The sequence below is a fragment of the Ictidomys tridecemlineatus genome, chromosome 10 (genome assembly GCF_052094955.1).
Source record: "Ictidomys tridecemlineatus isolate mIctTri1 chromosome 10, mIctTri1.hap1, whole genome shotgun sequence".
In the NCBI taxonomy this organism is placed as follows: Eukaryota; Metazoa; Chordata; class Mammalia; order Rodentia; family Sciuridae; genus Ictidomys; species Ictidomys tridecemlineatus.
Window position 1 is genome coordinate 58,489,342 of NC_135486.1, and position 21,394 is coordinate 58,510,735.

General features: G+C 39.6%; 1 protein-coding gene across 1 annotated transcript in view; it reads left to right on the plus strand.

Annotated features, from left to right (window-relative positions):
• The first annotated feature begins 300 nt into the window (after positions 1 to 300).
• Positions 301 to 21,394, plus strand: part of Grem2 (gremlin 2, DAN family BMP antagonist) — a 110,876-nt gene continuing 89,782 nt past the window's right edge. Inside the window, exon 1 of the mRNA XM_040277404.2 lies at positions 301 to 685. The gene's annotated coding sequence lies outside the window, so the exon portion shown is untranslated. The remainder of the gene's footprint in view (positions 686 to 21,394) is intronic.

Genomic DNA, 21,394 nt, shown 5'->3' on the forward strand with positions numbered 1-21,394 from the left:
GAGAGAGAGAGAGAGAGAGAGAGAGAGAGAAATGAATATGAATGTTGGTCATGTCACACACACAAGCATTCTACATTCTTCACATTGCAGACCCATCTACAAAAGGAGGAAGAAGATCTGAAGGGAATGAGTGGTTTCTGCGGGTTCAGGGGATAGAGGATTTCTCTACATAAACAAGAAGGTTTGGATTGGAAGTCTGCTAAAAAAAATGTTAGAGCTGACCACAAGGTTGTAAATCCACAGACTGGAGGGAGGAAACGAGAAACATTGCAAGTAACTGAAGTGTGTGTGGCTGCAATGTTTGTGGGTTAGATGAGAAACAAGCGCTGAGTGAAACAGAGAAGGGGGGGTGGTGGCTGGTGTGATTTGTTTGGTGTTCAGAGCCAATAGAAATCCCAGACTGTGCTAATATCCCCACGCAGCGCCGAGCGCAGTCAGAGCTCAGTCTCCGGGCTCGGTCGCATCTGCAGGCGCAGCAGCCGAGCAGTGGCGCGGGCTCCGGCTCTCCTCCGCTCAGCCAGCGCTTTGCTTATGGGCTTCTGCTGGAGCCTGGCTGCGGTAGAGCTGAAAGCGGCGGCGGGAGATCAAACTTAAACCCCTCTGTGGACTTAACTCAGAGAAAGGAGAGGGAGAGAAAGAGAGAGAAGGGACCGAGGAGGAGGAGGCTGCCTTCACGTCATTGCAGGTACGCAGCTTGTCACGACTAATCTACACACGGTTTCTGATTTCTACCTTTACAAGGCACTTGTAATAGATTGACGTTGTTCCTTGGCTGGTCAGAATAGACAGCCCTGAGTGATTGTCTCTCCTGATTCACCCTAGATAATTAAAGCTGCCAGCGTGTGTTTGGGGACCACAAGGTTTATTCACCTATTGGATTATGTGTAGGTGTAAATCAAGGACCTTTAAACTTGGCTGGGATCTCTTTCTTTTAAATAACATCAATACCTGCATGTTGCCACACAACCCACAAGAATCTCGGGGTGGGGGGAGGGGACCTCCCGTTACAGTGGTGACCTATGGCAAGTCAAACATCTAATTGTCAGAAAGCCGTCTTTAAACATTTCCCACCTAGAATCAGGGTAATAATACTTTCCCTGTAAGAGCAGGAACCCCAGTGGACTTGGGCACGACTCTGATTTTTAAAGCATATATGGCCAAGGTGGACTAGGCTCATGAATGAAATATCACTATATCATTATGCTACTATTGAAGGAAGACAAGGAAGAAGGAACATCCATAGGTTTAAATGGCCAGCAATTCTTCCTGGGTACTTGCTTTATTCTTACCTTATGAGTTAACAACACATTTATATTCTGCATCCCCAGACAAGATGAGTTCCAAGCTCTTCCATATTAGTATGTTAAAAAGTTATGAATTGGAAAACCATGCAGTAAATATGATACTTGTAAGGAAATGTCAGGTGTTTTTTGTTTGTTTGTTTGTTTGTTTGATCTTATTCAATCCCACACTGGTAGGCTTCTGGCTGCTTCTTTCTTTCCTTTATTTTTGAACTACAAGTTTTGTAAAAATAAATAAATAAATAAAATGATGATAATCTATTTTCCTGGAATTTCATCACACTTGATTCAGAATTTTAAAGATGGTTATGCAACTTTTTTCCCCTGTTGATTACTTGTGATTAAATTAACATTGCTTAATGAGTTCAGTCTTTCCCCAGAAAAGTCAGATGAAACTGCATAAAGACTCAGTTAAAAAACTGATCTTGCTCTGAGTAGTGTTCATGTACTGGTAATAAACTGCTCAGAATCCCTATAAAAAGTGCTTTTTCTTCATTGGAGACTATACACAGATTGGGATTCCAGTCAACAAGAGAATGTCACTGCAGCAAGTGTAGGCGCAATCAAATACGGTATCATACGTCAAAATAGAACTCTTCTCAGTGAGTTCTTAGTGCATCATATCCATGCCATTCATTGATAATTCACAATCTACTCACCATTCAGTGGTACCTGATTTTCAGAATGATTATTATCCCAAGTTGTGCCTGACCAAGTACAATAAGGAAGTCGTAAGAACCGTATTTGTTCTTATATGTTACAACACAGAATTTAATAATCTGTTTTTTATCAGATGAATGTGTTCTTCTGTCATTAAGGGAAATACTTGCTTGGCTATACCAGGTAGTCGTGAAAGCTTATTTTTTGAAATCATGTTAAAGAATATATTTGGTAAGTTAATATTATATTTAAGAGATGGCATTTCAACTTTATAGGTGAATATTTTACTCCTTTTACATCACAAAGGTAACTCCTTATTGTAAAGTACTTACCTGTTTAAATAAAAGCAACAATTGATCCAACTAAATTCTATTTGTAGTCCCAAGAGTAGACTTGCATCATGAGAATTTGCCAGTCTTCTATAAATGTAATATCTAAAGTAAGTTAAAACACAATTCTCTTTTATCATTCAAACTCTAAAGCAATGTTGGGCATGTTAGTATTGACTGACTGAATGTAAAACCAAATATATTACTTTGTGTAAACACTGATGACTTTTCAAAGATAAATACAAACAACACTTTGATTATTCATCATTTCATGTTATCATTCTTCATTGAGAGAGGTAATCTCATGTTCATTCTCTACAAATTTTAGTATAGGAAGCCAGATTTTTAGATACTCATAAGTTTGGTAAAGTTTAAACTAGGTACTTGTTTTAAATCTCTCTAAAGTAAATACCTCTTCCCTAACCCTCTTCTAATGCAAAGGAATGGGTTTAGAGCCTGAGTCTGGGCCCTGAGTTCTTAAGGATATGGAGAAGCCTGGCCTGATGGGTCAAGGATAAACACTGGGAGTCTGCCGAAGCCTGACAGGCACAGGACAGATGAGTCCAGCCACATTTGTACTCCAGTGTATGAAAGCAATTCTGTTGAGTTGTAGGTATGACCTCAGTATCAGATTCTTTAAGTAGTTAGGAGAATTCTAATGAATTATTACAACTAAGGAAAATGTCCCCAATATAGGGCTTAGTACCGGTCCCACAAAGGGCAAACATATGAGACAAATTGTTTAAAGGGAAAGATGTGCAATTGTAAATTAGACCTATGGTATCATCTTCTGGTTTTTGTTTGTTGTTTGTTTTATTGTTTTAGTTTGATTAGCTGCTTCTCTTCCTGTGAGTTAGTTTCTTTGTCTCTGTGAATTGGATATGTTGACCTAATAATGTGTGGTTAATTTTGATCATGCCAGGCTAAAATATAGTCCTCAGACTTACGTAAAAACTGACCCACAACTTCAGCCTGTTTCCCATCACCACCACCTTTAGTTTAGTAGGGAGGGTGTCTTTGACCATCAACAGGATGCAGCCCTTGGTTAGAGAACTGATTTGTAGAGTCCCAGAGGCATGTGAGAGCTAAGAGGATGGGAAATAGAGGGTTGAATCAATAAGGATATGAAGCGAGATATAATGATGGGCATCCTTAAATATAAATCCAGGAGCCAAAGGAATAGTGAGTTTCTTTTCTCACTATTAGCTTCACGTGTAAATTATTGATGAGATGTTCTGAATATTTGAAACAAACTCCTCTGTGTTCACAGCCACCTAACACCCAGGTGTGAGATCATAATAAACACATCTGATATGCGGTAACACTCCTGTATATAAGGCCAGGAGGGGGCAGTATGCAAACTCTAAAATAATAATGCCTCCTCTGGTCCATGAGGAGACTCCAAATGGCTAAAGTATCTCCAACTTCCTATACCTCCTTCCTTTGGAGAGCAGAGTCTACAGTCTTAATAAGGGATAACACCATCCAGGGAAGTTGTTTCTAGTTTTACTTCCAAAATTGGTACTGCCTGGCAAAATAAGGAAAGCAAAAAACCTATTTAATAGTGAACTCAATTTCCCTTTCTTTTAATTAGTTCACTCTGGAACTATATCCAAGCAGTCCTTACTCAGTCAAGAGGGAAAGGGAAACCAAATACAGAAAAAAAAAAAAAAAAAGGAAAAGAAAGCATAAGATTTCTTGAATTGGTTCTCCAGGGGAAATGTTTGTGCACTACTTTATCATTAGACCCAACATTATTTTAAACATGTCTCAAATGCAAGTTCAGGAGTGCAGAGATGCATTTTTTTATACAAGCAATCAGTAGTACCTTCAAAATCCTAGCAAATTCGATTCTGAAAGAGGAAGGCTTCTCTTTGTGGTATCTAGAGTCCAAGACAAGTGCTAAAAAAATAAAATGCATCTACTTATTAGAAACTAAGAAAGGTGTAAAAATAGTTCATCCTAAATCTAGTCCAGCTAGAAGTTTTCAAAGTAGGGGGAATTATTTATTCTTAAAGCAGGCATCTTGGGACTGGCAGTGATGGCTTCTGAAAGGTTCCTTGTCATTTAGCTAAGTGAGATGTTAGCTCCAGGGGCACCCTTGTCACTCTGCTGTCTTTGGTTCAACTGTGACATATTCACTATTAAAAGTGAGGACCTCCGAAAAAAGCGCAGAGAGGAGCTTTTGAAACTGCATGTGAGAGGCCCAGAACAACAGCACTCTGGGTAAGAAAGCTCCTACTCCTGAGAGATGAGAAGGCGAAAGTGTTGGGCTGGCGATGAATGCGCTGGAGAGAGAGAGGCCAGGGTGTTTTTACCAGGCAAAAGTGATTCCAAGGTTTATGGGTCGTGGATTCCAGAAGGCTTAGTTTCCTTACCAAGAAATCAGCAGCCTGTATGCATGAATGAGGCCTTGAAAGCTCTGATTTCTACTCTTCTCTGGTGACACTTTATTCTGCTGGGAGGTATGGTGCCCTTGAATTGAAGCAGAGAGTTTTTTCAAGGACAAAGCCAAGATTCCTTGGTGTCTGGGAGGAAAGGGAGGTAGGTCACTGTGTCTCTCCCATTTTCAACCAGATTAGCCACCTCTGCACTCCCATTTACTATCTGGAACTACACAGCATTCCTTCATGGGAAAGCTTGGGTGAATGTGAGAGATCCATCCAGGTTCACCATGCAACTACAACCAATGCTGGAATGGTAGATATTAGCAAATAAGAAAGGGAGAAATACCTCCTAGAGACTGAGGGTTATGGGGCAACTGCAAGATTTATCACTTGAAGCTTAAGACCCCAAGTCTCTGCTGCTGTTTTTCACTTTATTCTAGTATTTTCCTACTTTTTTGAGGTAGAGAAATTTAAAAAAAAAAATTTTAAATTAAAAATAAAATCACTTTTCAGTAAGGTAAAATCTTGCACTTGAAAGGAAAATCCCTTGAAAGACATGTAACTGATTGAGAAATAAAACAGGGTTAAGTTGGATCATAGTATTGTGGCAGATACAATGACCCTCATAAGAAGACACACTCAAGGGCATGTTTCACTAAGAAGCCATTTCTGAATTATGCTTGTGAGGGAAGTAGAAACAAAGGAAATACACAGCTTGTGGAAAAGTTCTTTTGAAGGGGAGTTTTTGAGGACATGAAGGCAAGCACACAAATATTCTCAGACATGACTTTCATGGTATGGATTAGAAGCAGTTCCAAGGTAAAATTCTCCTCTCCTATAATTTATTTAAACAGTGAAAGAAGGGGAAGAAAGAGAACACACTGAGCAGGGGAGCACTTGACTCGCTCATGTGAAATGCTAAGTTGACTTTGTCTAATACAAACATTGTCTGCATTAAAAATATTATTCAACCTGGCTGTACAGCTGTGCTCCAAGGGCTGAGAGGAAGCTAATCTTATCATCCGTGGAAAACTAACTGCCTCTCTCTGTTTTTATGCAATTATAACGTGAACACTGGTTAATGTATTATATTTTCTAATTATACTAGCAACATTTTAGGAAAGTTGATAAATGTGTAACATCGTACTTATAGTTACTAAAAATCCAGGAGCTCTATAATAAGATTTCTCTACCAGCTGTCTTTGCTAGAAATCTAAATTTCATTAAAATTCCAAGTGATCTTTAATTTTTTCTCATTAATCATTTGAAAATGTCAAATTCATTTAACATTTGTGCAATGTGTATCCTGTGCCAAATTATAGCAGATACATCCATGCGTATGTTCTAATTAATCCTCACTACAAACTTGCAAGTTTTATTAGGAAAATTTCTTATAACCATAGCATGGGTTATTGGATAGATGACAGTATAACCTTTTGAATACCATAGTCATGCATTCAAAGATATCTAATAGGCATTTTCTTTATATAATAATAATAACAATAATTATAACAAATGTGGTTATTACTAACATAGTCTGTTACTTAATATGGTCACATACATTTTTGCATTTAATTCCTATATAAAACAGTTATTCACATATGCAAAAATAATAACAAACATCTTTCTATAGCAGTAAACCATTATAAAATGACTGAAATTGTATATATGTTTTCAATTCTATTGGTTGGACATTATTGATTGAGAGATTGATTGAAAGACTAAAAACACACTTAAAAATGCTCACCCTCAAACTTACTACTTGGAAGCAAAGTAGATCTGTGTTAATTTTCACCCCTCTGATAAAGTCATGCTTGATGTTTCGGGCCACATTCTCTGCCCAAAGAGACCACCCCTCATTGTTTCTTATGAAAAATTTTAAACAGTAAGGAAATGTGAAATACTCAAGACTTCAACACAACAAATACTATGGAAAATACACTTACAGTATCTTGCACCTACAAACTCAGATAATGTAAACCATGGAGAAAGCAGACTGGAACATCATTTTGTTTCACAGCCAAACAGCATTAGGACTTTTTTTTAACCTAGAAAAGAGTTATCTGGTTATTATGGAAAATTCTTACTCTACAAAACTCAGGAGACTTGGGGTCTTGTTCCCTTTTTCACAGACTTGGGGAAAGCCTAAAATCTCTCCTGAGTTCACTCTTTACAAAGAGAATGTGGAAATGGATCCTCCTGTTTCATTCCAGCCCTAAACATCGGTTCTACATTCTTCCTTCTTATAAACAGTTAACTCAAGAATGAATATTTGCTAAACATTTAACAGGTATCATCTAACTTTTACAAAAGTCTTAACTAATATCATTATTATCATCCCCATTTTATAAATGAAATGTTCTAAGACCTAGGGCTTTCAAAAAGTCACACAGCCACGCAAGTTCAGGAATCAGATTGCAAGCCTACCTCCTCCACCCTTCCCATAGTATGCTTTGCCTTTATTCATTTATTCATAAAGACATATTGAGAAGATGCTATGTACAAAGCACCATGCAAAGATATAGGGCATCATACTGACAAGGACAGGTAGAGACATTTAAAGAGCTTAGAACTAGTGGGAAAGACCAAAAATTGTCTAATAATTATAATGGTATTTGATGGATGTTATAATCGAGAATACTCTGAAAATTTATTATTTTTGCAGTACTAACAAAGCTGTTTGAAAATATAAGTCAATATAAGACAGTTTAATAGCTAAAGTCTTTTCTTTACATCATCATTTTAATTATTTTTCCCTCTAGTTATTATGGTTTTTGTCTTCCTTGTATAATTATTTTTGGTAATATCTTTATATCTTTCACTAAATTTTAAGCTTGTTTTTGGACAGGACAGAAGCTGTGTCTTATTCATCTTTTTGTTTCCTGGCACAGATAAAGTGCACAAAGTACTTAATCTGGTGGAAATGTACTGAGATCCAGCTACACCTCATTGACAGCTGGGGTTGGACACTGCTGCTTATCTGCTAGAAGACAATTTTCAAAAAACTTGAAACACACACACACACACATCTACTAGAAGCTAAACAAATGACAAACTCAGTAATTTGTCCTGGGATTTTTGTTTCCTTTTGGCCTTGTTTTACCTGTCTCTCTTGTATTGCACCTCCTTAGCAGTTTGAAATGATCATTTCAGTACAAATGCTAAAGTACCATTAAAAATCAACTCATTGGGGCTGGGGTTGTAGCTCAGTGGTAAAGCACTTTCCTAACATATGTGGGTTCAATTGTTAGCATCACATGTAAATAAATAAAATAAAGGTCCATGGATAATTAAAATAATTTTTAGAATATTAATTAATTGCCTTAAAAAATCTTACCACTTAGGCTTTAAAATATTTTTTTTTTTTTTTTTTTTTTTTTTTTTTTTTTTTTTTATTGTTGGTCGTTCAAAACCTTACACAGTTCTTAATACATCATATTTCACAGTTTGATTCAAGCGGGTTATGAACTCCCAACTTTACCCCGTATACAGATTGCTGTATCACATCAGTTACCCTTCCATTGATTGACATATTGCCTTTCTAGTGTCTGATGTATTCTGCTGTCAGTCCTATTCTCTACTATCCCCCCTCCCCTCCCCTCCCCTCCCCTTTTCTCTCTACCCCTTCTACTGTAAATCATTTCTTCCATTTGTATTATCTTGTCTTACCCCTCCATTACATAGTTCTTGATATATCATATTTCACATTTTGATTCAAGTGGGTTATGCACTCCCATATTGCCCCTTATACAGCTTGCAGAATCACATCAGTTTCACTTCCATTGCTTTACATATTGCCATCCTAGTGTCTGTTGTATTCTGCTGCCTTTCCTATCCTCTACTATCCCCCCTCCCCTCCCCTCCCCTCCCCTCTTCTCTCTCTACCCCCACTACTGCAATTCATTCCTCCCCTTTGTATTATTTTTCCCTTTCCCCTCACTTCCTCTTGTATGTAATTTTGTATAAACCCGAGGGTCTCGTTCCATTTCCATGCTATTTCCCTTCTCTCTCCCTTTCCCTCCCACCTCTCAACCCTGTTTAATGATGGTCTTCTTCTTGTGCTCTTCTTCCCTAGTCTGTTCTTAATTACTCTCCTTATATCAAAGAAGACATTTGGCATTTGTTTTTTAGGGCTTGGCTAGCTTCGCTTAGCATAATCTGCTCTAATGCCATCCATTTCCCTCCAAATTCTATGATTTTGTCATTTCTTAATGCAGAGTAATACTCCATTGTGTATAAATGCCACAATTTTTTTATCCATTCGTCTATTGAAGGGCATCTAGGTTGGTTCCACAGTCTTCCTATTGTGAATTGTGCTGCTATGAACATCGATGTAGCAGTGTCCCTGTAGCATGCTCTTTTTAGGTCTTTAGGGAATAGACCCAGAAGGGGGATAGCTGGGTCAAATGGTGGTTCCATTCCCAGCTTTCCAAGAAATCTCCATACTGCTTTCCAAATTGGCTGCACCAATTTGCAGTCCCACCAACAATGTACAAGTGTACCCTTTTCCCCACATCCTCGCCAGCACTTATTGTTGTTTGACTTCGTAATGGCTGCCAATCTTACTGGAGTGAGATGGTATCTTAGGGTGGTTTTGATTTGCATTTCTCTGACTGCTAGAGATGGTGAGCATTTTTTCATGTACTTGTTGATTGATTGTATGTCCTCCTCTGAGAAGTGTCTGTTCAAGTCCTTGGCCCATTTGTTGATGGGATTATTTGTTATCTTATTGTCTAATTTTCTGAGTTCTTTATATACTCTGGATATTAGGGCTCTATCTGAAGTGTGAGGAGTAAAGATTTGTTCCCATGATGTAGGCTCCCTATTTACCTCTCTTATTGTTTCTTTTGCTGAGAAAAAACTTTTTAGTTTGAGTAAGTCCCATTTGTTGATTCTAGATGTTAACTCTTGTGCTATGGGTGTCCTATTGAGGAATTTGGAGCCCGACCCCACAGCATGTAGGTCGTAGCCAACTTTCTCTTCTATCAGATGCCGTGTCTCTGATTTGATATCAAGCTCCTTGATCCATTTTGAGTTAACTTTTGTGCATGGCGAGAGAAAGGGATTCAATTTCATTTTGTTGCATATGGATTTCCAATTTTCCCAGCACCATTTGTTGAAGATGCTATCCTTCCTCCATTGCATGCTTTTAGCCCCTTTATCAAATATAAGAAAGTTGTAGTTTTGTGGGTTGGTTTCTGTGTCCTCTATTCTGTACCATTGGTCCACCCGCCTGTTTTGGTACCAGTACCATGCTGTTTTTGTTACTATTGCTCTGTAGTATAGTTTGAAATCTGGAATCGTTATACCACCTGATTCACCTTTCCTGCTTAGTATTGTTTTTGCAATTCTGGGTCTTTTATTCTTCCATATGAATTTCATGATTGCTTTCTCCATTTCTATAAGAAATGCCGTTGGGATTTTGATTGGCATTGCATTAAACCTATAGAGAACTTTTGGTAATATCGCCATTTTGATGATGTTAGTTCTGCCTATCCATGAACAGGGTATATTTTTCCATCTTCTAAGGTCTTCTTCAATTTCTCTCTTTAGGGTTCTGTAGTTTTCATTGTATAAGTCTTTCACCTCTTTTGTTAGGTTGATTCCCAAGTATTTTATTCTTTTTGAGGATATTGTGAACGGGGTGGTTGTCCTCGTGTCCATTTCAGAGGATTTGTCGCTGATATACAGGAATGCCTTTGATTTATGCGTGTTGATTTTATAACCTGCCACTTTGCTGAATTCATTTATTAGCTCTAACAGTTTCTTTGTAGACCATATTGGGTCTGCTAGGTATAGAATCATGTCATCTGCAAATAGTGATAACTTAAGTTCTTCTTTTCCTATTTTTATGCCTTTAATTTCTTTCGTCTGTCTAATTGCTCTGGCCAGTGTTTCGAGAACTATGTTGAACAGGAGTGGTGAGAGAGGGCATCCCTGTCTTGTTCCAGATTTTAGAGGGAATGCCTTCAATTTTTCTCCATTCAGAATGATGCTAGCCTGAGGCTTAGCATAAATTGCTTTTACAATGTTGAGGTATGTTCCTGTTATCCCTAGTTTTTCGAGAGTTTTGAACATAAACGGATGCTGTACTTTGTCGAATGCTTTTTCTGCATCTATCGAGATGATCATATGGTTCTTATTTTTAAGTCTATTGATGTGGTGAATAACATTTATTGATTTCCGTATATTGAACCACCCTTGCATACCAGGGATGAATCCTACTTGATCATGGTGCACAATTTTTTTGATATGTTTTTGTATCCGATTTGCCAGAATTTTATTGAGGATTTTTGCATCTAGGTTCATTAGAGATATTGGTCTGTAGTTTTCTTTCTTTGAAGTGTCTTTGTCTGGTTTCGGAATCAGGGTGATGTTGGCCTCGTAGAATGAATTTGGAAGTTCTCCCTCTTTTTCTATTTCCTGAAATAGCTTGAAAAGTATTGGTATTAGTTCCTCTTTAAAGGTTTTGTAAAACTCTGCTGTAAACCCATCAGGTCCTGGGCTTTTCTTAGATGGTAATCTTTTGATGGTTTCTTCTATTTCCTCAATTGATATTGGTCTGTTTAGGTTGTCTATATCCTCCTGACTCAATCTGGGCAGATTATATGACTTAAGAAATTTATCGATGCCTTCACTATCTTCTATTTTATTGGAGTATAAGGATTCAAAATAATTTCTGATTATCTTCTGTATTTCTGAAGTGTCTGTCGTGATCTTGCCTTTTTCATTCCTTATGCTAGTAATTTGAGTTCTCTCTCTTCTTCTCTTCACTAGCATGGCTAAGGGTCTGTCAATTTTATTTATCTTTTCGAAGAACCAACTTTTCGTTTTGTCAATTTTTTCAATTGTTTCTTTTGTTTCGATTTCATTAATTTCAGCTCTGATTTTAATTATTTCTTGCCTTCTACTTCTTTTGCTGTTGTTTTGCTCTTCTTTTTCTAGAATTTTGAGATGAAGTATGAGATCATTTATTTGTTGGTTTTTTCTTTTTTTAAGGAATGAACTCCAAGCAATGAATTTTCCTCTTAGAACTGCTTTCAATGTGTCCCATAGATTCCGATATGTTGTGTCTGTGTTTTCATTATACTCTAAGAATTTTTTAATTTCCTCCTTGATGTCTTCTAAAACCCATTGATCATTCAGTAACCTATTGTTCATTCTCCAAGTGATGCATGATTTTTCCTTGCTTCTTTTATGGTTGATTTTTAGTTTCATTCCATTATGATCAGATAAGATGCATGGTATTATCTCCGCTCCTTTATATTGTCTAAGAGTTGCCCTGTGACATAATATATGATCTATTTTTGAGAAGGATCCATGTGCTGCTGAGAAAAAAGTGTAGCTGCTTGATGTTGGGTGGTATATTCTATATATGTCAATTAAGTCTAGGTTGTTAATTGTGTTATTGAGTTCTATAGTTTCCTTATTCAACTTTTGTTTGGAAGATCTGTCCAGTGGTGAGAGAGGTGTGTTGAAGTCTCCCATGATTATTGTATGGTGGTCTATTAGACTCTTGAACTTGAGAAGAGTTTGCTTGATGAACGCAGCAGCACCGTTGTTTGGGGCATATATATTTATGATTGTTATGTCTTGTTGGTGTATGGTTCCCTTGAGCAGTATGTAGTGTCCTTCTTTATCCCTTTTGATTAACTTTGGTTTGAAATCTATTTTATTTGATATGAGTATGGACACTCCTGCTTGTTTCCGCAGTCCATATGAGTGATATGATTTTTCCCAACCTTTCACCTTCAGTCTATGTATATCCTTTCCTATCAAATGCGTCTCCTGAAGGCAGCATATTGTTGGATCTTGTTTTGTGATCCATTCAACTAGCCTGTGTCTCTTAATTGGTGAGTTTAAGCCATTAACATTTAGGGTTATTATTGAGATATGGTTTGTTCTTCCAGCCATATTTGTTTATTAATGCTGTTAAACCTGATTTGTTTTTCTCTTTGATTTTTCCCCCCCTTTACTGACCTACCTCCCACTGTTGGTTTTCATTGTTGTTTTCCATTTCCTCTTCCTGTAGTGTTTTGCCAAGGATTTTTTGAAGAGATGGTTTTCTAGCTGCAAATTCTTTTAACTTTTGTTTATCATGGAATGTTTTAATTTCATCTTCCATCCTGAAGCTTAATTTTGCTGGATACACGATTCTTGGTTGGAACCCATTTTCTTTTAGCGTTTGAAATATGTTATTCCAGGATCTTCTAGCTTTTAGAGTCTGTGTTGAGAGATCAGCTGTTATCCTGATTGGTTTACCCCTAAATGTAATCTGCTTCCTTTCTCTTGTAGCTTTTAAAATTCTCTCCTTATTCTGTATGTTGGACATCTTCATTATAATGTGTCTAGGTGTGGATCTCTTATGATTTTGCACATTCGGCGTCCTGTAGGCTTCTAGGATTTGGGGTTCTGTCTCATTCTTCAAGTCTGGGAAGTTTTCTCGTATTATTTCACTGAATAAGTTGTCTATTCCTTTGGTTTGGAGCTCTGTGCCTTCCTGTATCCCAATGACTCTTAAGTTTGGTCTTTTGATATTATCCCATATTTCTTGGATGTTCTGCTCATGGTTTCTTAGCAGACTTGCTGAGCTGTCTATGCTCTTTTCAAGTTGAAATACTCTGTCTTCATTGTCTGATGTTCTATCTTCTAAGTGATCCACTCTGCTGGTAGTTTTCTCGATTGAGTTTTTAAGTTGGTTTATTGCTTCCTGCATTTCTAGGATTTGTATTTGTTTGTTTTTTATTTCCTCTATCTCCCTGTGAAATTGATCTTTTACTTCCTGGATTTGTTTATGAAGTTCCTTGTCAATGTGATCTTTCATTGTCTGATTTTGCTGTCTCATGTCTTCCTTGAGACTCCAGATCATCTGAAGCATGTATATCCTGACCTCTCTGTCTGACATTCCATCTGTTGCAGCTATTACCTCTTCTAGAGTTGAGTTGACCTGCATTGCCTGTGGTCCTTTCTTTCCTTGTCTTTTCATACTGCTGGCGTTTCTTACTGCTTGGTGAAGCTGTTGTGTTTTTGAGATTTTCCCTCTATTTATTTATATTGCTCTTGTATAGTTGAAAAGTCTCCCTTGCAGGACAGATGGTGGCTGTGATCCTCCACCAATTGGTGCGATCTGTCTACCACGCTGGCGGGCCCTAGGTCTGCTCTGCTGGCCGGTCGAAGGTCCGCCTACCCAGCAGGCGCGAGGGGCACCTCTGTCTCTCCGTAGGTTGCTGGGCCTAACCTCCCGATGGGTCCCTGGTATGCCTACCTTGCAGGCACTGGGGGTGGCGCTGGCTCCGGCCGCAACAAGCCGCTGGGCCTGATCTGCCGCTGGTCGCAGTCCCACCTACCTTGCAGGCACTGGGGGAGGGGACGGGCCTGCCCCACAGAAGGTCGCTGGTGGGTCGCAGGACCCTGTTCCCTGCAGGCGCGTGTGTCAGCTCTGTCTCTTCGCAGATTGCTGGGCCTGACCTGCCTGTGGGTCGCCGGTTCTCCTACTTTGCAGGCACTGGGGGTGGGGCCGGCTCCGGCCCGCAACCAGCCGCTGGGCCTGATCTGTCGCTGGTCGCAGTCCCGCCTACCTTGCAGGCACTGGGGGAGGGGACTGTCCTGCCCCTCAGCAGGCCACTAAGCCTGATCTGCTAGAGGTGACAGTCCCGCCTACCTTGCAGGCTCTGGGGGAGGGGACGGGCCTGCCCCACAGAAGGCCGCTGGTGGGTCGCAGGACCCTGTTCCCTGCAGGCGCGTGTGTCAGCTCTGTCTGTCCGCAGATTGCTGGGCCTGGCCTGCCCGTAGGTCGCCGGTTCTCCTACCTTGCAGGCACTGGGGGTGGGGCCGGCTCTGGCCCCAACCAGCCGCTGGGCCTGCTCTGCCGGTGGTCACAGTCCCTCCTACCTTGCAGGCACTGGGGGAGGGGACGGGCCTGCCCCACAGAAGGCCGCTGGTGGGTTGCAGGACCCTGTTCCCTGCAGGCGCTTGTGTCAGCTCTGTCTCTTCGCAGATTGCTGGGCCTGACCTGCCTGTGGGTCGCCGCTTCTCCTACTTTGCAGGCACTGGGGGTGGGGCCGGCTCCGGCCCACAACCAGCCGCTGGGCCTGATCTGCCGCTGGTCGCAGTCCCGCCTACCTTGCAGGCACTGGGGGAGGGGACTGTCCTGCCCCTCAGCAGGCCACTAAGCCTGATCTGCTAGAGGTGACAGTCCCGCCTACCTTGCAGGCTCTGGGGGAGGGGACGGGCCTGCCCCACAGAAGGCCGCTGGTGGGTCGCAGGACCCTGTTCCCTGCAGGCGCGTGTGTCAGCTCTGTCTGTCCGCAGATTGCTGGGCCTGGCCTGCCCGTAGGTCGCCGGTTCTCCTACCTTGCAGGCACTGGGGGTGGGGCCGGCTCCGTCCCCAACCAGCCGCTGGGCCTGCTCTGCCGGTGGTCACAGTCCCTCCTACCTTGCAGGCACTGGGGGAGGGGACGGGCCTGCCCCACAGAAGGCCGCTGGTGGGTCGCAGGACCCTGTTCCCTGCAGGCGCGTGTGTCAGCTCTGTCTCTTCGCAGATTGCTGGGCCTGACCTGCCTGTGGGTCGCTGGTTCTCCTACTTTGCAGGCACTGGGGGTGGGGCCGGCTCCGGCCCGCAACCAGCCGCTGGGCCTGATCTGTCGCTGGTCGCAGTCTAAAATATTAAACTAAACATTTTGACTTGGTTTTCTCCAAGTAAGAAAAACTTTCATTATTGGAAGATTCCCAGGTATCCCTGCAAGCTTATCCCTCATTCCCATGGGACGATATGGGCTGGCCAGAGCGATCTGGAGTGCATGCTAACCTTCTGGGATTGTGGCTTTGGTGTACAAATTAACAAATTCCTGCTCATAAATTATTGAAAATTCTGGAAACAATGTTATTTGGGGGATTGGTAGACTTAGGAGGAGCAAAAAAGTTTTAATAGGACTAATTTTCTCTGTGTGGTTTTCAGAGGCAGGCTTTTAAAAATCTCTCTAATAAGTGTTCTTTCCTTTGGTCTATGAGAATCAGGAAAACCTGTGATCTTATATGGGAAAAAAATGCATCTTGGATTCTGCTAACCTGTAACTGAAATGTTTTATTCCCTCTAGTTATATATGCAAAACAAAATAAAACCAGTAGTATTAGCAGAACTGTGTTTTTTCTCACCAAAAGAAACCAAAACTATTTTTATCACTTTGCAGTTGATACTGATGTCTCAAAGTATACTTAGCACTACGTGAAAATTATGATAGTTATTATACTTGCTTCTAGATCTATTATTTAGTGCATTGTAAATAAGACCATATAGTTCTATATTATGCTTTGTTTTGTGTGTGGTGTGTGTGTTTATGGATGTATAATATCATTGCAATATTGTATACTTTCTGAATTTAGAAACATCTTGAGGAGTCCTTAGGCTTCATCATATCCAAAAGAGGTTCATGGAAAACAAAACATAAATTTGTCTTATTAGATGGCAACTTTTTCAACACCTGAAATTGCCCCAACTGCAATGGATCACCATGTGGACCAATAAAATTTGTGCTGGAGTATAGGATGAATAGGATCCAGGAATCCACTTGAGAGGAATCATGCATCTTTTATGGAATTTGGCCTTGATGGTACCTCCCAACACTGAGGCTGTCTATGCACAAGGCAAAGAAAAGTATATCTCTTTCCTTTGTTGGAATTTCTTTTTTTTTGGGGGGGGGGTCAAATGACTTTTGTAAGGAGGGCAGAGTTCCTGAAGATGTAAATTATGCCATATATCTTTGAAGTTTTAATGGTTGGTCTTAAACATTAAGAATTTCTTGTTGGACAATAGAATTGGAAGGCTAGGCCACAGTTGTTGATGAGGTATTGGCTGGTGCCCTGAAGAGTCGGAGCCCATCTGTATGGGATTCCCATTCATGGTTCCATGCTGCATTGGAATTCTCTTTTCATATTCTTTTTTCTCTCTCTCTATTTTGCCAGATCTTCACAGGAGTATTATTATCTTCATCTTTTTGTCTCTGATATATTACATGGTACCTGAATAAAAATGCTTAATGTTTGGCAAGTGAATTAATGAAGATAAACTGTCCCTGTAGAGGTCACTGTTGTTATATAACCAATGACCACATTTACAAAAAAAAAAAGAGGAAGAAAAATATGAGAAAGAATGCTTCTGATTTTACTCAGTCTAAGTATTATCATGGGATGGGGTAAGGGAGAACATTAATCTTACAGCCTCATGTTAAATTCTGGACCACCAAGAACACAAATAAAAGCCTCAGAAAATAATCATGTAAATGGAAACAAACAACCTCTCCTGTTCACTCAATGAGAGCGTTGACAGCAAATAGCTTTCAACATTTCAGGAGCCTTGGCAGGCTCTAAAGATTTCTAGGGAGGTAAAGTGTTTTATTTGGGATTTAAGCGAAGAAGGAGTAAACTTCTCTTTATTAGTGGATGCCAAGGAGTTCCTGCAAGGGTCTTCTTTATTCTCTTATGGTGATGGAACTTGTTTTGGAAGGTATTGGTTATGCTAGGAGGGAGAGTGGGAGGTGGGCAATGAAGAATTTAAGCTTTTATAACATCTTCTTGAAGTAAGTTCTGTTATCCACATTTTACCAACAAAGAACTGAGGATCACTGAGGTCCTGTAAATTTCCTAATGTCACACAACCATTAAGTAGCTAAGAAAGCATTCCAAGGGAGGGCTTAAAAACTCCCAAACCACAAAACTCTGAAGAACTGTCTCTTAAGAGCTTTGGTTATCTCTTCATATTGACTTAGTTTTCATACTAGAACCAGGAAAATAAGAGCCCAGATAGGTTTTATTGGTGTGTAGTCAAACACAAAGTGGCTGTACACTGCTGGCAAGCAGCACAGATTTGAAGTCTGATAAACTTGTTTCCAATACTATCATCATTATTAGCATTATTACTACTTAGTATCAGTAATATTCATCTAAACCATACAATGCTGTTTTAGAATTACATGGGACAATGTTTTTATCTCAGCATAAAATATACTTATGATTGTTGTCATTATTATTGTTATCATTATTATTTTGCAGGCTTTTGATGTTAGTGAATTGGGACTAAGAAGAAAAGTTCTAAAAAAAAAAGAAGAAGCAAAGTTCTTCAGGATGAATAGATGTGAAGGCTTGCTAAAAGAGCAGTTCATTACTATGAATAATTTAGAATTAGGACTTCAAATCCAAATTGTGTGAATTGAGATAAGTAAATTGGAGTGTTTGGATCCTAATTTCCTTTGAAATGCAAAGAATAATTATTTGAAGGAGGAGCTAATCAAGTACTCTTCATAGAACCATTAATTCATTCCATAAATATTAATGGAGACAAGAGATAAACATGGTTCAAGAGATAAAAAGATATACTGTGTTTTCAAGGAACTTAAAGTTCACTTGTAAGGCAACACACATATGTCAACAAGGACACATGGTAAAGACTGATAGCACTTGTAAAGACATGCACAAATAAAATTCCCTGAATGTCAGAGGACTGAAAGGCTATTTCCAAGAAAGAACATTCTGGAATGTTCCCGTAAGGCCTGGGCAAATTACAGTGTAACTCTTTCCATGATTGCCTTTTTGCCTTTTTCACCCCATGACACATTATGTGTTAGAAGTCTTCTAACTTGTAGAATTTTAGAACTTATTTAGTCTTCTCATTTTATAGATAGAAAAGTGAATGCACAAAAAGTTATGTGTTTGAAGACTGAGAATCAGTTTTTTAGTAGAACTAGCATTAGAACCTAGGTTTTCTAATTCCCCTTCTGTCCCTTTTTCTACTACACCATCCTTCCCTATGTGCACCCACCATTAGGCTGAGCCTAAATCAACAGTACACAAAGGAAGTGTTGCAAGAGAGATTTCACAGAAGTCCAAGGTGCAACTTACAAGATATGTGCCAAGTTGGGGGAGTAATCATTTTTCTTTGGGGGCAACAGAAAGATTTCATATGATTGCAGCAAAGTTTGCTGCTGCTGCTGTTGTTGTTATTTAATTTGGATCAATTTCTTATGGCTCATTGCAATACCAAATCCTCCCATATCTTGGACTCCAAGGCTGAGATCAGTTGAACTAGTACCAGTCACTTCTAGAAACCCAGCAATACCTTTTGCTGGTGTGATGGGTAAAGTAGCCTTTGGCTCTTCTTCCCAGGTTTCCAAGTACTGTTGTGCATTTTGTTTTTTCTATTTGCATCTTCCTCCCTTCTACTTGGATCATGGGACTTAGGATAGATCATCTCTATGATACATGTGCTCAGGTTTTTCCCAGTTCCAAAACTGTCTTCTCTAGACCAAATGCCCCATTTGGACTGGTTTGTTTGATCATGCTTAGAATTTCTGTAACCAACAAATGCGACCTTTGGATAGGATTCAGGATGGAAATGTATCTGTGTCAGAATCTATCCAGAATCTTTACCTTCTGTTTGTCAGAAGAAAGTTACTCCCTGGAGGGAAACATCTTGTCTTCTTAGGCCAGGTTGTTTTAGTGCTCTTGGTATCCCCCATCCTCCTTTTTTAATTTTTTAGAACCATACATGGTTATAACCAGATATTTACCTGGGACAGACTCTTCAATAAATTGTAGACGAATCTTCAACTGCTCTCTGTTGGATGAACAAGTAAATGACTGGCTAAATGGATGCATGGATGGGGCACAGCAGTCTTCATCCATGGTGTCCCTAGACGACTATGAGAGTCAGCAGACAGATGGACTGTTCTCTGTGAAGCAAGTTTTATCCCTGGCAGAGACAAGGAGGCATTTAACTCCAGAAGAGAAAGCAGCAGGGAGCAGGGCATAGATCAAGCCGTGTTTCCAAGGCAGAAAAGCCATACTCCATGACTACTTTATTTATGCTTGCTATTCTACTCCAGTTGAGTTTACATGCTGCTGACTTTGAGTAATTAGGATGTGGAAGATAAAACAACTAACTCCCAATACTGAGTTCTTTTTATCCAAATTTAGAGCAAAAATTCTGAACTCTATTCTTGGAGTTGAATGAGACAGCATTGCTGATGACTGATGTCTGAATAGGCACCATATGGATTTGTACAAAGGGAGGAAAAAATCCTTGGGTTGTAAAAATATCTTTGGTCTTCATAAGGGTGATATGCACCCACATGTTTCTGTCAGGTGGTTTTGCTATAAACGATTCTTCTTGGACTAACAGAAAAATTTCCTTTTATAGTGATTGTACATTTTCCCAGATTATCAGTGTAGCATGCAAAATCCCACAACTTCAGAATTTCAAAAGATCAAAGGCAGAGAGGCCATTGGGGTCTTTACACTCACCACACACCAGAACAATAGTTTGGCTACCACAGTCCCTTTCATGACAACAAGAAAGTGTACTTTCATTATTACCAAATTGCACTGTGAAAATTGATATGCATTCCTAATTCTTGCATTAGATATTCCTGTTGTTTCTTGATGGCAGTTTAGTTCAGATTGTCTCCATATGATTAAAACATTGGCCAACTGAGGCTTGGAGTTGTTTAGTCCAATGTTAGACACAGTGCTGTTGAACTGATTTTCTGTTTCAATACAGGCAGCCATAACTATCAAATAAACCCCAAACTATTGATTAGGGTAGCTTCTGAATATATAGAGTATGGTTCATGACACAGACTTGGTGATCTCACTAAAGCCAGGGAAAAGATTTCTTCCATCTGTGAAATTCCCTCCATAGCTGGCAAAAGGTAATTGCCTGGAAAATGTTTTAGGGGTACATGAAAAGATGAAAAACAGAGAGCATGTAGATTTAAACGCAAAAATCTGTAATTATTCAAATATAATAAATTCATAGATGATACCATCACATTGACCATCAGCTCTGAATGTGAGTCCTATTTTGTAGGACAACTGATTTGTATATGTTCAACAAACATTCACTGAGTTTCTACAATGTGTCAGGCACTGAGAATACAGAAAAGAATAAGACCTAGATCCTGTATTTCAGCAGCTTGCAGTCCACTAAGAGAAACAAGTATGGAAACAAGTAACAACAGCATTCAATAGTGAGGGCAACTTCTGAGCAAAGTGAAGTGGAAATGGAGTGAAAATGGGACTTTGAATCCCTCAATTGGTTAACTTGGATTGTGAGGGATGGTGTGCTCATTCTCCACAGTTTACACTGTCATCTTGTCAGTAGCTTCATTTTTTTTTATTTTTATTTTTTCAGTTCCACTGTGCAGTTCTTTCCAAGTTCCTGGAAGTCTAAGTAAATGTATACATTTGGAGGCAACTAAATTATCATGCTGGTTTGCCTGCCTATGGCTCAGGAGTCACCTTTGGTGCTCTGCATTCTGCAAGCTTTGGCTTCCGTGTTTTGCTGTACACCAGAGACAGTGGTCTCATTTCTGGTTTTTCCCTGAAGGGTCATAATCATGCTTATTAAAGAAAAAAAAGATTCTTGGAACACAAACCAGTCACATTCAGGTGTAGTTCTTTGGGAAAATATAATCTAAGGAAGGGAATTACCTCAGTAAAGTAGTAGTCGTCTTTGTTACTGGTTTCCTCAAATCAGTGTTGCCAGAATTTTAAGTTCATGAGAAAAGATAGCAAAGCAGGCTTGTAGTTTCCAGCTTTTATTTACTTGTGCACTGGCCAGAATGTAGGATGAAGAAATTGACTACTGAGAGGTCAGATCCATTTCTTTGGGCTGTTTTTCTCTCCCCGCACCCACTCCCCAAGCACAAAGAGATAACCAAATGTT